The sequence below is a fragment of the Scyliorhinus torazame genome, chromosome 3 (assembly GCF_047496885.1).
Source record: "Scyliorhinus torazame isolate Kashiwa2021f chromosome 3, sScyTor2.1, whole genome shotgun sequence".
Classification (NCBI taxonomy): Eukaryota; Metazoa; Chordata; class Chondrichthyes; order Carcharhiniformes; family Scyliorhinidae; genus Scyliorhinus; species Scyliorhinus torazame.
In genome coordinates this window covers 321,935,072-321,949,400 of record NC_092709.1, presented here as the reverse complement: position 1 = coordinate 321,949,400, position 14,329 = coordinate 321,935,072, and the positions used below count along the sequence as shown (strand labels likewise).

The window sequence follows — 14,329 nt, the reverse complement described above, 5'->3', positions numbered from 1 at the left end:
CCGGGAAACCCTATTGGAAGCGAAGTGGCTAGGTATATACGCCCTCCACCGTTGCAGCCTATCATACTGTGAGTGGGGATTATCCCGAGGAAGGGGAAGGCAAATAACTGGTGGTGCTGAACCCGGATCGTAAGGAAGAGTGACTTGCTCGGGCGGTGGCTCGGAACGCTGACAATGAACCACCGTTTGGGGAGTGCCCCAAAGCGGTGAAACAGAAAATAACCTAGACACCGCTGCGGGGTTCGGGTAGCAGACAACCCGTCCGTGGCCATACAAGCGGTGGTAAATCTGGTAGAAGAGATTCATACTACCGAGGTTTTCCTCAGTTTGGCCTTTAACTAAATTAACGATAACCTACGTTCTAGCTGTACTTCCCTTCTCACACGCCCCGTCCTCTCTCTAGTCCCTCTCTCTCTCACAGCCTCTTCCTACGCTCTCCTGACGGCCTGATGTTACCTTTATTGCACCAATCTTAACACATCCAAAAATCAAATTTACATGTATTCCAAAAACAAGGCAATGTCCATATAATGTTCCCTTCCCATCGCCGGGACCGGTGCAATTGCTTCATGAGTCCTGCATTCTCCTTAACTTTGACGACCTTCCATGAGGAAATACCATGTCCTCGTATATGGGGGCAGTGAAGAACATCACCTTTGCATCACTGAAATGTCCTTGTAGCTTGGTTGGGGTTACAAATGTAGATAATATTTCTCTTTTCCATGTCCGTCGCCAATAACACTCCAAGCGAGGTGAGGCCGAATATCACACAGACGGTGCGTAGCCACCCCATCATGCTCCACACCTGTAAAATAGCACTGGGGAAGGGAGGCAGGTTAATCTGTCCAAGAAAATGAGGCCCGTTATCAGAACTCAACTGAGCTGGTATACTGTACTGGGGAATGATTTCCCGCATCAGAACTTTAACCACAGTAGCAGCTTTATTATCGGTAGTCGGATACACCTCAACCCATCTGCTAAACCCATCCACAATGACCAAAACATATTTATAACATTGACACCTTTCCAACTCATAGGCACCATCTCTTGCTGAATTTGCGCGGCTGTCCGCGCTGCACAATCTGCTTGATCATTACCAACGTCAACTGGGGTCTTACCATTTGTGTGGGCAGCGCATTTAATGATGAAAATCTGCGCGGGCATAAGGAGGGCCTGCAGTAAGTCATTAACTAAACCCCGGTGGGATATTTGACCACACAATCATGTCAGGTTGTTCTGACGAAATATCACTCAAATCGTCCCTTATTGTGGTAGTTTCCTGAATCAAGGCTAAACAGTCGTGGCCAGGTGCGTCTTCATGGACGGAGGACCACTAAGAAAACAGGCTGGATTGATAGTGGTACAGTGTTTAAATGTCAGACATGGATTGTTCAAAAGGTATATCTCATACCTATTCTGACGAGCTGCGGTAAGATGCTGAGTCTGCAGTTGCCTCAGTAGTGCGATGACCGAGTGGAAGCTATACAACGTAATATCCTGTTGGAGAGTGAGAGCATATAACGGCTATGCGATGGCATTGATTGAACGTAAATCCTGTACTAATCAGTACTGGTCTGGCTTGGCTGGTTTAGGCACAGCAAGGATGGGGGTGTTACATTCTGATTGGCAAGGGACCAAAATACCCTGTTGCAACAGCTCTCGGATGAATTTGTCCATAGACGGGGCTGCAGTCGAGTGTTTGAATGTTAATCGTTTCAGGGACCTCAAAATATTTTATGGCAGTGCCGTCTGGCGTGACTTGAAGTGCGTACTCTGTTGGATCTGAATGATCCACTGCCCTCCTTACCATAGGTCCCAGATCCCTGGCATGGTACTGGTCGTGGACCTGACGTGTAATATGAGGGCTTACCGAAGCTGACTGTGGCCATAAATGTGGTGGTATTGTAACAAAATCGGCTGTACCTTCTTTTCCCGTGACTGTGGCTGTAACTTTGACTGGCCATTCGGTCCCAATTAATGGCCGGTATTTGTCCTCCAACTCCCTGTTTTGTCCGGTTCTGTCATAGGCCAGGGTAACGTGATGCAGTGAATGTTCAATGTCTAACGTCCACCACTGGGGGTGATAGAAATATAGCACTGTTGTCTCATCCTCCATGATTGGACCGTTACCCCTTCGTCTCCATACTCTAGCTGTAGCTGGAAGATACACAGTAAATCTCGGGCCAACAAATTACAGTCCAATCCAGTAGTCACTACAAACTGATGATCTGCAGACTTATTCTCGTAAGTGACTGTCACAGGTTCAGAAATAGGATACTCACACACCTGTCCTTGGAACCCCGACAAATGCTGGGTGTGGTCAGATAGTGGTAGGCGAAGTTCTGATTGCAGAGAAGACATGGCTGCTCCAGTGTCGATTACAAATGGGTGATGTTCATCTCCTATCTGCAGAGAGATAATAGGTTCCCTGTCCGATTGGAGAGTCCTTATGACTAAATTAGCTAGTCAATTCTGTGTTGGGAAAGGGTTTGCCTCGGAGAAGTCAGTGTATCTCGTCTGTCCTCCCCTTGGTGGGTACCCCCTCCTTCTGCTGCCTGTCTTTTAAAGGGGCATTCCTGTTGCCAGTGATCTGCACGGCCGCAATTAAAACATGCATTGCTCCCTCTATATCTGCCCCGTCCTCTTCTCCCAGTAGACCAATGGCCCCTCAGAGGGGGCGGCGGTTGTAAAGCTGTTGGTGCATACTGTGGGCCATAAAAAGGAGCTGAGGGTCCCTTTGGGTGGGTTTGATAGCCTCCCCCTCGCTGATCCACTCACCCAAAGTCACAATATTGGGGCTCCAGCTGGTAAGCTACCGTTTCTGCCACTTGTTGGGGTCGCAGATCATCCTTTTTCATTACATACTCAGTCTTAATCTTTGTAACTGAGCCTCCTTCCTGACCTACACCCTCCTTCCAATAAAATCTGACTGCCCTTGCCATCTGGGAAGGGTCGTTCTCTGTCCAATTCATGTTATTACATTTCACAGCAGTAGCCACGGAAGGTGGTAGGCAATGCATTAACATAGCACAATATTGAGGGGAATTCTGACCATTTTGATATGGCAAGTCGCCTGACTGCCCACGGTAGATTTCATTAAAGCGTTTCAGAAATTCCTCTGGCTCTTCAATCTTCTTAGGTTTTAGGTCTAAGATAGCAGAAATATTTATGAGCTTTTGAAATGTGCTAGTCAACGCATTCAGGATTTGTGTCCGTCTATCGTCGTCTAACGCATGGGCTTGCTGAAGTGCGGCGTGGCTAGCATAATTCAAGTGATTAAGATAATTGCGGTACTCTGCTGGGGTTAAAACCTGCTGGACTAGGGCCCAGAGGTCCCTAGAATCAGCTTGATAAATTGAGATGGTAGTTCTCAGGGAATCCACGAAAGCAGCAGGAGATTCTTTTCTATCTGGGATTGTAGCCATAATAGCCATCATCTCACTGGGTGTCCATGGGAAATAAACGTCTATCGTGGGCTGGGCCCCGGCATCAAGGTTTGGTATCTTCCTAATCGGCAACTGTCTCAGAGTCTCCCCAGGGGGCACTCTAGCTATTTCCTCTGGTTCTTCCAAGACTTCGACGTCCCTCCCTGTCACTAGAGGGAGTTCTTTCTCTTTCAATCCTGGCATCTCCCTTTGTTCTCGCAATTTGTGGTTTCCCCTTGGTCTGAAGGGATTTAGGTGGTATGCTTAATTGTTTCTGGTTAGGATCAAGCCCTTCTCTCGCTGTCCGAGATCGGGTCCTAGAGCTAACTGGGCTTGTGGAACAGAGCTCCTCTTCCCCTACTGATCGTGAAGATGGTAAATCGGGACCCATGCTATCAACCAAAAGGGCTGGAGTTACTGGCATGATTGGAATCTGGGGAGCAGTGACTGGATATAAATTATTATACTCTGGTGGTTCTGGAATTAGTGCAGACAATGCTACAGGTGCAGTCGGAACTTTTACTGACATTTTTAAATCATCGAATTGATCGTTTTCTGTCAATTCAAGGCCAGCCATTGAACTACGTAGCCCATCTTTTGTTTGACCCGAGCCTTTCCTGTCTTTACTTGCGTGTTTTTTGAATGCACATTCCTTTTTCAAGACCTGGAATGTTTTTTGGTTACCCTGTTCACTAATTGGAATTCCCATTTTCAGGGCATTGTCCTGCCAACTTGATAACATGATCCTATCTTTCCTCTTGACAATATTGTCTCCATAATCTAATTAACTCTTTAGCTTTCATACTTTGGCTCTTTCTTTTTTTTAAATTATATATATATTTTTTTATTTGCTTATTTATAACCAATGGCAATTTTTTTTTTCCTTGGCAAAACGATTGAAAAGGTTCTAACAGTGTTCTTTTAAAACTTAAAATGTTTGAAAATTCAAATTGAATTACTGCAACTTGCAAGCTTAGCTCTGATCTCAACTCAGAACTAAATTTACGATTTGCTTAACAAAACTTGTATAACATTTACAACTTAATTAATTCTTTATCTTAACAATTTTTCTTTTAACAAGTTTTTCTTACATTCTCAAAAATGTTGGCTGCTATCAATGAGGGAGGTGATGTATACCGGAGCAAAGTCAACTGTCATCTCCAGATTTACACTTTTTAAAATGGTGTCAGTGATCTTCTTTAAGTTTCTATTAATTCACAAATAAAATGAGATAAACATTATTTCAAGTAAGTAAAACTTAAGATTCTGGCAATTTCAATCAATTGCTTTCGAAAATAATAACTTTTATCAAAGAGGTGGAGAAACCCACTGGTTTCCTTTAATTAATTCAAAACGTAACTTTGCTGGAGTTCGCTGACTCAAAGGAAAGGTATCCGATTACACTACAGGCTGCTGCTGTTATCTCAAGGCCTGAGTGAGAAGCACTGTCTGTCGTCTTTAACTTTGGCTGCTGCTGTTAACCCTTTGAGAGACTTCTGCTTCAACCAATATGCAGCATCCAGCTCTATGGATGTTCTTTGTCTTGAAATTTATCCAAGCAATTCCCCACAATCTCAACTAGTCCTCAGAACTGCGCCCTTCGCCACCACAGTCCAAGGGTACAATTTTAGCTTAATCAACTATAGATTTAAAACACTCACACATGGAATTGAATCATCTGTTTTAGATGTCACATCAACCCATAACCTAACCCAAGCCGAATCAGAACTCACACATGGAGTTGAACCATCTTCAAATTTAGATGTCCATCAACCCATAACCTAACCCAAGCCGAATCAGAACTCACACATGGAATTGAACCATCTTCAGATTTTAAAACACTTATTTAACTGAACCCTCATCTGCTGAAGTCACATCAGTCGTCAACAACACAATTAACCCAAAACTGAACTATCAATTATGATATCCCATCAGTTTAATTTGCTAATCCCCAGACTGACCTTTGATTTCGTCAAGACGATCTTTCCGTACCAACCGCGAGTGACCAGACTAATCAGACGATAAGAAGAGGGGAAAAAGCAATGCGCGGTCATTTTCCAGCTATACATTGTATAGCTTCCCACTCTCCCTGTTCATAATCAGTCTAATTCTGATTTCGCGGTTGGTCAGAACCGTCTTGAGAAAACCAAATGACAAATCCCAAATTTCTTTACCCGTCAGTCTGGCCTCAATAAAAGTCGAGATGGATTTGCAGGTACAGCATTAGTTATTTTATTTGACTTGCAAGCCTGACTCAGTTCACAGCGGTACAAAACACATCTTGCTTCGTACACCTCTGGAATCAAGTGAGTCTGTAGAACAAAGAAGTCTCTACTGATACATTCAAACATTCAAATGGCATCAAGTTTCACATACACGATTCCCATAGGTCATCCTATACCCCTCCTGACCTATCCATATACTCTAATTGGCTCACTTCCAATCCCTTCCTCTGGCCCCTATTACCCAGCATCCTTTTCTCCTCCTTTGGTGGACACCTCTTCCTTGCTTTGCCATGCGGTCTGAAATCCTTTGTCTGTGAACTCACCAGAATGAGACTGGCCTATCTCTACATTACAGTAACTAATATCTCTAAAGTAACTATTTTATATCACATTCGTCACCATCACAAGGTCAGAAGTGGGGTTGTTTGTGGATAATTGCAATGTTCAGCACCATTCATGACTCCTCAAATAATGAAGCAGTCCATGTCCAAATGCAGCAAGACTTGGACAATATCCAGGCTTAGGCTGACAAGTGGTAAGTTACATTTGCGCCACACAAATGCCAAGCAATGACCATCTCCAACAAGAGAGAATCTAACCAGCGCACCTTGACATTCAATGGCATTATCATCGCTGCATCCCCTATAATCAGCATCCTGGGGGGTTACCATTGATCAGAAACTGCACTGGATGAGCCACGTTAATACCGTATTAACGTGGCTACCAGGGCAGGTCAAACACTCAAGAAGCTCGACATAATCCAGGTCAAAGCAGCCCGTTTGACTGTTACCCCTTTCACAAATATTCAAACCCTCCATCACTGGAGAACAGTGGCAGCCAAGTGTACCATCTACAAGATGCGTTGCAGTAACTCACCAAGGTTCCTTAGAAAACGCCTTCCAAACCCACAACCATTACCATCTAGAAAGACAGGAGCAACATACACCTGCGAATCACACCACTGGAGGATCCCCTCCAAGTCACTCACCACCCTGACTCGGGAATCTATCACCATTCCTTCACTGTCGTTGGGGCAACATCCTGGAACTTAAATCCTGGAATTTAAAGTCCAAGGATGACCATGAAACCACAGTCGATCATCAAAAAATTCAATCCAGTTGGTCAGACATGACCTTCCCTTAACAAAACCATGCTGACTGTTCTTGATCAAGCCTGCCTCTCCAAATGCAGATTAATTCAGTCTCCCAAAATTGCTTCCAGTAGTTTCTCCACCACTGAGGATAGACTGACTGGGCTGCAGTCTGAAATTTCAAGCCAAATCTTCAGGAGCGGAATTAGAAAACACTTCTACAAAGGATAGTAGAACTTAGGAACTCTCTTTTGCAAACAGCAATTGATGCTCGATCAATTGTTAATTTTAAAAATGATTTCTGATAGATTTGGGGCAAAGGCCCATTATTGAGTCGATCACAGATCAGCCATGATCTCAATGAATGGGGGCAGGGAGGAAACAGGCTCAAAGGATTAATAGCCTACCCCTGTTCCTATGTTGAAATGCTGGGAGAGCAGAGAAGGCCAGCAGGAGATTCAATATGGGTTTTTTAAATTAGGAAGGGTTTATACTGAGAGCCATTAAACAAAGCTGGCTGGGGAGTGACTACTGGTCATCAGTTTAAAAAGGTCACTGAGAACCTTCTTCATGAAGAGTTAGCTGGAGCACAAAATGCTTTTGTTGCCAGAAATGGTGAATGTGTAAACTTTTAAGGGAATATAAAGTTACAATCTGAAGCCAAGGAAGATAAAAAATTACAGAAAAAAATTAGGGTAAAAGAAAAAAATAAGTGAGGTGACTTTGAGATTGTTCCAGCAAACAGTCAACACTAATGTAGCCAGATCAAATGGCCTCTTTACTTGCTAAAAATATAAAAGATGGCTACGTGGGCACGACAGCGCAAAATAGCATGTGCTGACTGCATTGAGACAGACAGAAATGGAATTAACAACATGACTTGATGAAAATAATTAGCAGCTGTTTTGAAAGGCACAAAGAAGTTGAAGTGGTTGAACAGATACACTGTGGAGGAAATTGTTGGTGACTTTGAACAGGTCAGATCATTCAAGAAATAATTCAAATGACACAGTGTGATAGCAATGATGCATAGGATGGATGCAAGTACATCAGAGAAAAAGGAACAGTTAGATTACACTTCCATTATTTAAAATCTACTGGCCAAATCAGTAGTTTAACATAACTTAAGTTAGGAGACAGAACGTATGGGAGCTAAATTTGCAAATAAGACAAGATATAGGAGCAGAATTAGGCCAATCGGCCCATCAAGTCTGCTCTGCCATTCAATCATGGCTGATTCTCATCCCCATTCTCCTGCCTTCGCCCCATAACTCTTGATCCCCTTCACACCAAGTTAGGTAGGAAAATAAATTGTTAAGAGGAGGTAGAGAGGCTGGAAAGGGATATAGACAGGTTAAATAAGTGGGTAAAAAATTGGCAGTTGGAGGATAACATAGGAAACTATGAACTTGTCTGTTTTGACAGGAAGAATGGGAAATCAGAAAAATATTTAAACAGAGGGACCTTGCAGAGCTCAGTGATATAGAGAGATCTGGATGTCTTGGTGCAGATGTAGGAACAGCAAGTGATTAGGAACCCAAATGGAGTGTTAATGTTTATTGCAACGGAAATGGGATATAAAAGTAGGGAGGTTTTTCTGCAGTTGGTGAGATAACAACTGGAACACTGGGTACAATCTAATGGAAAGAATTCTAAGTATGGTAGTGAGTGGGTACAGCCAGATGTTTCCCGACGGCCGACCCAGCGAGGCCGCCACTGGTATCCAACGTTAATTAGGGCACAATATTATGCTACACAGGCTTCGTGACAGGAAAGACTGTCCCACCAGCTGATTCGCCTGGACTGCGCTCCGCAGCTCCCCGCTAACGATGGGGAGCAGCACTTAAAACCGATCCCATAGAGTAAACCCAGACAGCACACAGCCACGCTATCACACAGAGCAGCTCCACAATTCAGAGATACCAACCTGGCCAGACTATTGGACACGTTGGAGTCCAGGCGGGATACCCGGTTTCCCTGAGGATCAGCCTCAGGGCAGCCACTGCCACCTGGGAGGGCAGCACGATCGGCGGACAGGGATAGTTAGATCACAATTGTACATCAATAAACCACTTTACGTCCGAAGCTTATGAAGCCTCTGTCACATTATTCTGCACTGTGGGCCGGCCTGTATCCCCCACATCCCCCCAACCCATTCACACTCTGCTGGCCCCAGCCCCTGGGCACAGTGATCCATCAGCACCACATTACCCTCCCTCCCCCAAGGCATGCCACGTGCAGGTGATGGGCGTGAGCATGCTGTCAGCAAAGAGACAGGAGTCAGACTATGGCACAGATTGAGGAGGTCACGGCAGGTTATCACCCTCCTGTCTTGTATATTGACCCACTTGACAGTGCCGACACAGGCCTATCACCTTGGTGTGATGTAACACAGGTGGAACAGGTTGAAATGCAGGGATTGGGGGGGCTGCTCTTGCAGGTCTCAGCGGGCTCATCCTCCAGCCCCTCCTGGACGGCTCCTCTTCACCCTCCTCCCCCAATGTGGCCATATGTTCCTCTTTCTCCACATCCAACACGTTGCTCCATTGCTGTGCCAGGTTGTGGAGAGCATAGCAGAAACCCTCTGGGATGTTCCTTGAAGACACAGGGGAACTCCGAATGCGCCAGGATGTAGCTGTCATGCACACTCCCTGAGAAGTGGTGCTCGCACACAAGTTGGGCGTTCAGGGAGTGGAACCCCTTCCTGCTAACGAAGGGTGCTCCATGCATGCCATCTATTACCCCATGGACCTGAGGCATCCCGGCGGTGGGAGAGAATCCTGTTGCCCGGGCATCTTGGCGGCTTGGTCCAGGTCAAATTTTATATAGTCGGTTGCCGTGGCAAATAGGACATCCGTGACTTGATGGATGCGCTTGTGGGCTGTTGGTTGAGATATGCCGCACAAGACCCCACTTGAATCCTAGAATGAATCCGAGGTGCAAAGGTTCAGGGCTGTGAATGGGTTTTCTCTTTCTCCATCTGGTGCTACGTCCACAAGGACATGGCACAGGTACTTCACTGTCCCCTTGTTGAGGCGGAGTCTCCTGCCACACATATCTCTTCAAATGACCAGCGACGCCTGTACATCTTGGGCTGTCGCCACACTCCCCCCCCAATGGGCGGGCGGGTCCTCAGGATGTAGGACAGGCCGCTGCGCATGGGGTGCTGCCTCAAGCCTCTGTTGTCGTCCATATAATGATGTCTGTAAGGAATTGGAGAGGGTGTGAGACCCACGATCAGTTACGGCTTCCATCCTGTTACCCTCTAATCCCCCGAGCCTCCCCCACCCTTACAATCCCCGTCACCTCGCAGGGTGCCATCCGACAATCTGATTGTGCTGGGGTCCCTGCCCTGCAAACGTGCCCCCGGCCACAGCAGGGGCTCCAGGCCACAGAACCCCGGATCCCCGCCAGGAACGGAACTGTGACCAGGCCGGGGTAACATCCCCCCCCACTGGATTCACACACCCACCCGTTGGTCACAGGGGTGTCCCCAGTGGTGTGACCCAGCTCTATGGTTGCTGGCTGCTTCCCCTGCAGTTATGCAGCCTCCAGTGTTCAGGCAATGTGTCCAAGCCACAACTCTGATTGGGGTACTGGCAGTAACAACCCCTCCCCCAACGCAGCTGGCAGCTGCCCCCCCTCCCCCCAACAAAATCGAGCACTGGGTGCCCCCAGGCTGACTGGCTTTTTACCAAGATGGCTACTCACTTCCACAGATCCCCACAGCAGTCATTTTGTTAGCTTAATGGCACCCGTGTGACAGCCAGTTAGATCACGGGAGACCGGTAGATAAGGGGTCTTTCCCGTTAATAGGGTGGAGATTGGCATTAATTGGTATCTCGCCAACGGAAGCAAGCCAGTTAGGTTAGATCGGAAACCAATCGCCGCCTTTCGGACACTCCCACGATCTAACCAGCCTGCTCGGATTTGCGCCCGCGCTGCACGGCCATTAGATCGCACCCACTGGTCTCCTTATTTGAAAAAAAGATACAATTGCGTTAGGAGTGACGGTACACAACTCATTCCTGGGATGAAGGGCTTAATTTATGAAGAAAACGTGAACAGGTTGGACCTGTACCCATTGGAGTTTGAAGAAAGAGAGGTAACCTTATTGAAACATCCTGAGGGGTTTGAGAGGTTCGATGCTGGCAGGACGTTTCCACTTGTGGGAGAGACTAGAATGAGGGGACACAGTTTAAGAATAAGATATTTACCATTTAAAATGGAAATGAAGAGTATTATTTTCCTCTTAAAGGGTCATTAAGATTCTTCCCCATAAAGCAGTGCAGGCTGAGTTGTTAAATTTATTCAAAGCAGAGCAAGACCAATTTTTGATAGGTAAGGGAATCAAGAGTTACGGGAGGCCAAGTGAAGTTGAGACAATCATCTCAGCCATGATCTTACTGAGTAGTAAAGTAGGCTGAAGGGCTGCTCCTACGTTGAAGTCCTATATTCCTATGCTCCGAGAGTAATTATGGGAAGCTGCGCAAAAACCTGGTTAGAGCACACAGCCACTGTACACAATTCTAATCTCCATATTATAAAAGTGATACAGAAGCACTGGATAAGGTACAAAATGTAATTTAGAAAAAGATGGTACAGAACTGAAAGCTAAAGCATTGAACATTCTGGGATTCTTTCAGCTAGAAAAGAGGAAACTGGGTGAACTGATAAGAGGCTTTAACAATTATGAAGGGGCCCTGTTTCCATTTGTGTTACAGCCCTAAACTAGCCGGCATCATAAATGCCAGCTATTCACTAATAAATCCAATATGAAATTTGGAAGAAATTTATTTCCTGCAAGAGTGTATACAATGGGCAGCACGGTAACATAGTGGTTAGCACTATGGCTTCACAGCGCCAAGGTTCCAGGGCGATTCCAGGCTTGGGTCATTGACTATGCAGTGTCTGCACATTCTCCCCGTGCCTGCGTGGGTTTCCTCCGGGTACTCCGGTTCCCTCCCACAAGTCCCGAAAGACGTGATATTAGGTAATTTGGACATTCTGAATTCTCGCTCTGTGTACCTGAACAGGCGCTGGAATGGGGTGACTAGGGACTTTTCACAGTAACTTCACTGCAGTGTTAATGTAAGCCTACATTTGACAATAAAGATTATTTTTAAAAAAAAATAATGTGGAACACAAGGGGTAATTGAAGTGATGCATAGAGACTCCAGCAGTTTAAGAAGTCAGCTCACCATCATGGGCAATAAATGCAAGCCTTGCCAAACATGCTCACATCCCACAAACGCATTTAAAAAAGAGATGTTTGATTAAAGAAAGAAGAGAAATAGATGGCACTGCTGATAAAAAGTTAGTTGAAAAGGGATGAGGAAGAAACTCCTGTGGAGCAGAAGCACCCAGGAATGGGCCAGCTGGGCTGAACAGTCTGTTTCTGTTGCATTGGTAACTGTTGAAAAACTGCTCGACTTTCATCCTGCACTGTTTTCTGAACTCAGTCAAGTACGTAAAATGTTCCCATCTTAGTCCTCCTCAGAACTGTTCTGTGAAATTCTTCCAGGACATCCTAGTAAAATGCCCCACTGTGCTGACAGAAATAAGGTTAAATGAGATGCATATTGTTCACCCAGGTAGACAAGTTGCAACCGTGACATTTACAGCAACTGGCCAGCCAACAAAACATTCATCATCCTGGCAGGGAGACAGAGGTTGCATCCCATGTTTTCAAATCGTGAAAGGAAACAACAGATAGTAAGTACTGCATTTAAACCATCATTCGCCAAACGATCAGGAGAAGGTAAAAGTGTATTTTTATTCCAACAAGGTTCTCAATTTTTGCTGAAAAGCTGTTCCCAATCTTTCGAACTCAAGAAGAATCATGATTTTAGAATGCAACCCACCCGTCTTTCTTAAAACAAAAACAGTCATTCCTGTAATCTGTTCCACTTTTTGCCATTCCAAGTGTAATGTTGAAAACTCCGAGCTTTACAAAAATCAGATGTGAATAAAACGAATCCACTGGATTATGCTGCTTTAAAATTAAAAAGAAAAACCACGGATATTCCGACACAACCTTACCAGCAGCAGATGGGGAGTGGATGGATTAAAGAGAGAGAATAGTGTATTGAGCATCCATCACAAGCCAATATTCAATGCACTTGGTTTAAATCAAAGCACCGTCGTGCACATGTCACACCGCCATCAGCATAAACAACTAAATATCAGGAATGATAATGAGAAAAATGGTTTGCAAGGATTTCCCCCGATTTCACTCAAAACGCTACGGCTTGTACCACTCCGAGGGGCCTGGCCAACATTCAGTGAATACTACCAAATAGTTGAATAATCTAATGTCGGCCCCCATCTAAGTATGCAAAATAAATAAATAAAAAGCATTAAAATCCCGCTAGGAGATGTCAGGCGGCTTGGGATGTGTTGGGGGGCGGGAGATGCTCCACACATAGGAAATGCTCCAGGGGGAAAAAATACTTTTCCAGTGCGTGCATGCATGCATTTGAAAAGAAAACTCCACATTACCAATCCTGCTGCAAAAGAAAAGTTAAGCCCATCAATGTGCAATTAAAAATATAATTTCGGGACTTGAAAGACACCTTGGGGAGGAAGGAGTAAACCTCACTTCTAGCAAATGCACAAATTATGACTTGAATTTAAAAGAATCAGAAAAAGGGCTAAGTATTATATTTATATATAAAACGCTTATCACTTTCTATCTTTAGGCACAATGATTGCACAACACAATACGTGAATGCAAACAAAAATATGAACAAAAGACTGTGAAAAGGGTAATTTGCAAATGAACTCAAATACGCACCTGCCGATTTATTTTATGTTATTGGCTTCCTAAGTGGGAGTAGAGTTGCGTTTATCCGTGCGTTTCTTTCAGGGATTGGTGCCCTGTGTGATTTGAAATCGTTGCTCTTCTGGCTGTGCAGCGAGCTCTCGGTGGCTATGGTGATGGGGAGGGTGGCGGCGTTAACAATGATGCAGAGAGGCTCACAGCTGCTGCCGGCTCCCGTCCTTCGGCAACCAGACACACACACAGCAAAAAACAGCACAGGAAAGATGTCGCTGTCCGTTATTTTTTCTCTCACACGCACAAACTCTCCCTGACCACCACCGCCGAAGGGAGGGAGGGTTGGATGGATGGATGGATGGTCTGGTGAACGAGCGTTGCGTCTTGACACCAGTCGCTGTCACTGACAGCGCCCAGCCCCGCCCCTCCTCTGGCCACGCCTCTGGCTGGGCGCCGCCAAACAGCGAGCGCCTCAGGGTGCGTGCTGGAGGAGGCGGGACTCCGGCGCCGGTCACGCCCACCGATCCCTCACGGCCAGCCAATCAGGACGCCGACCCCCCCTCTCCTTCCATCCCTCCCACCCCGCGCGCGCGCGCGCGCGCTCCTGTCAACATCGACGCGCGCTGGCGGCTCGAGCCGTCGGCTGGAGCCCCACCTGTCTCTTGTCCGCCACCCGCGTGTCCGAAGCTCGAGCGAGCCCGCGCGCGTGGGGTGAGGCCAACGTGTTTCCTGTTCAGAAAAAGGGAAGCGCCTGCTCGCCAAACCCCCCTTCCCCCCCCCCCCACTTTGGTCAGCACGCGACCGCCCTGCC

General features: G+C 46.1%; 1 protein-coding gene across 1 annotated transcript in view; it reads right to left on the bottom strand.

Annotated features, from left to right (window-relative positions):
* The window catches only part of ctnna2 (catenin (cadherin-associated protein), alpha 2), a 1,959,617-nt gene extending 1,945,693 nt beyond the window's left edge, over positions 1-13,924 (bottom strand). The window contains exon 1 of the mRNA XM_072497636.1: positions 13,537-13,924. The gene's annotated coding sequence lies outside the window, so the exon portion shown is untranslated. The remainder of the gene's footprint in view (positions 1-13,536) is intronic.
* Positions 13,925-14,329: the final 405 nt, after the last annotated feature.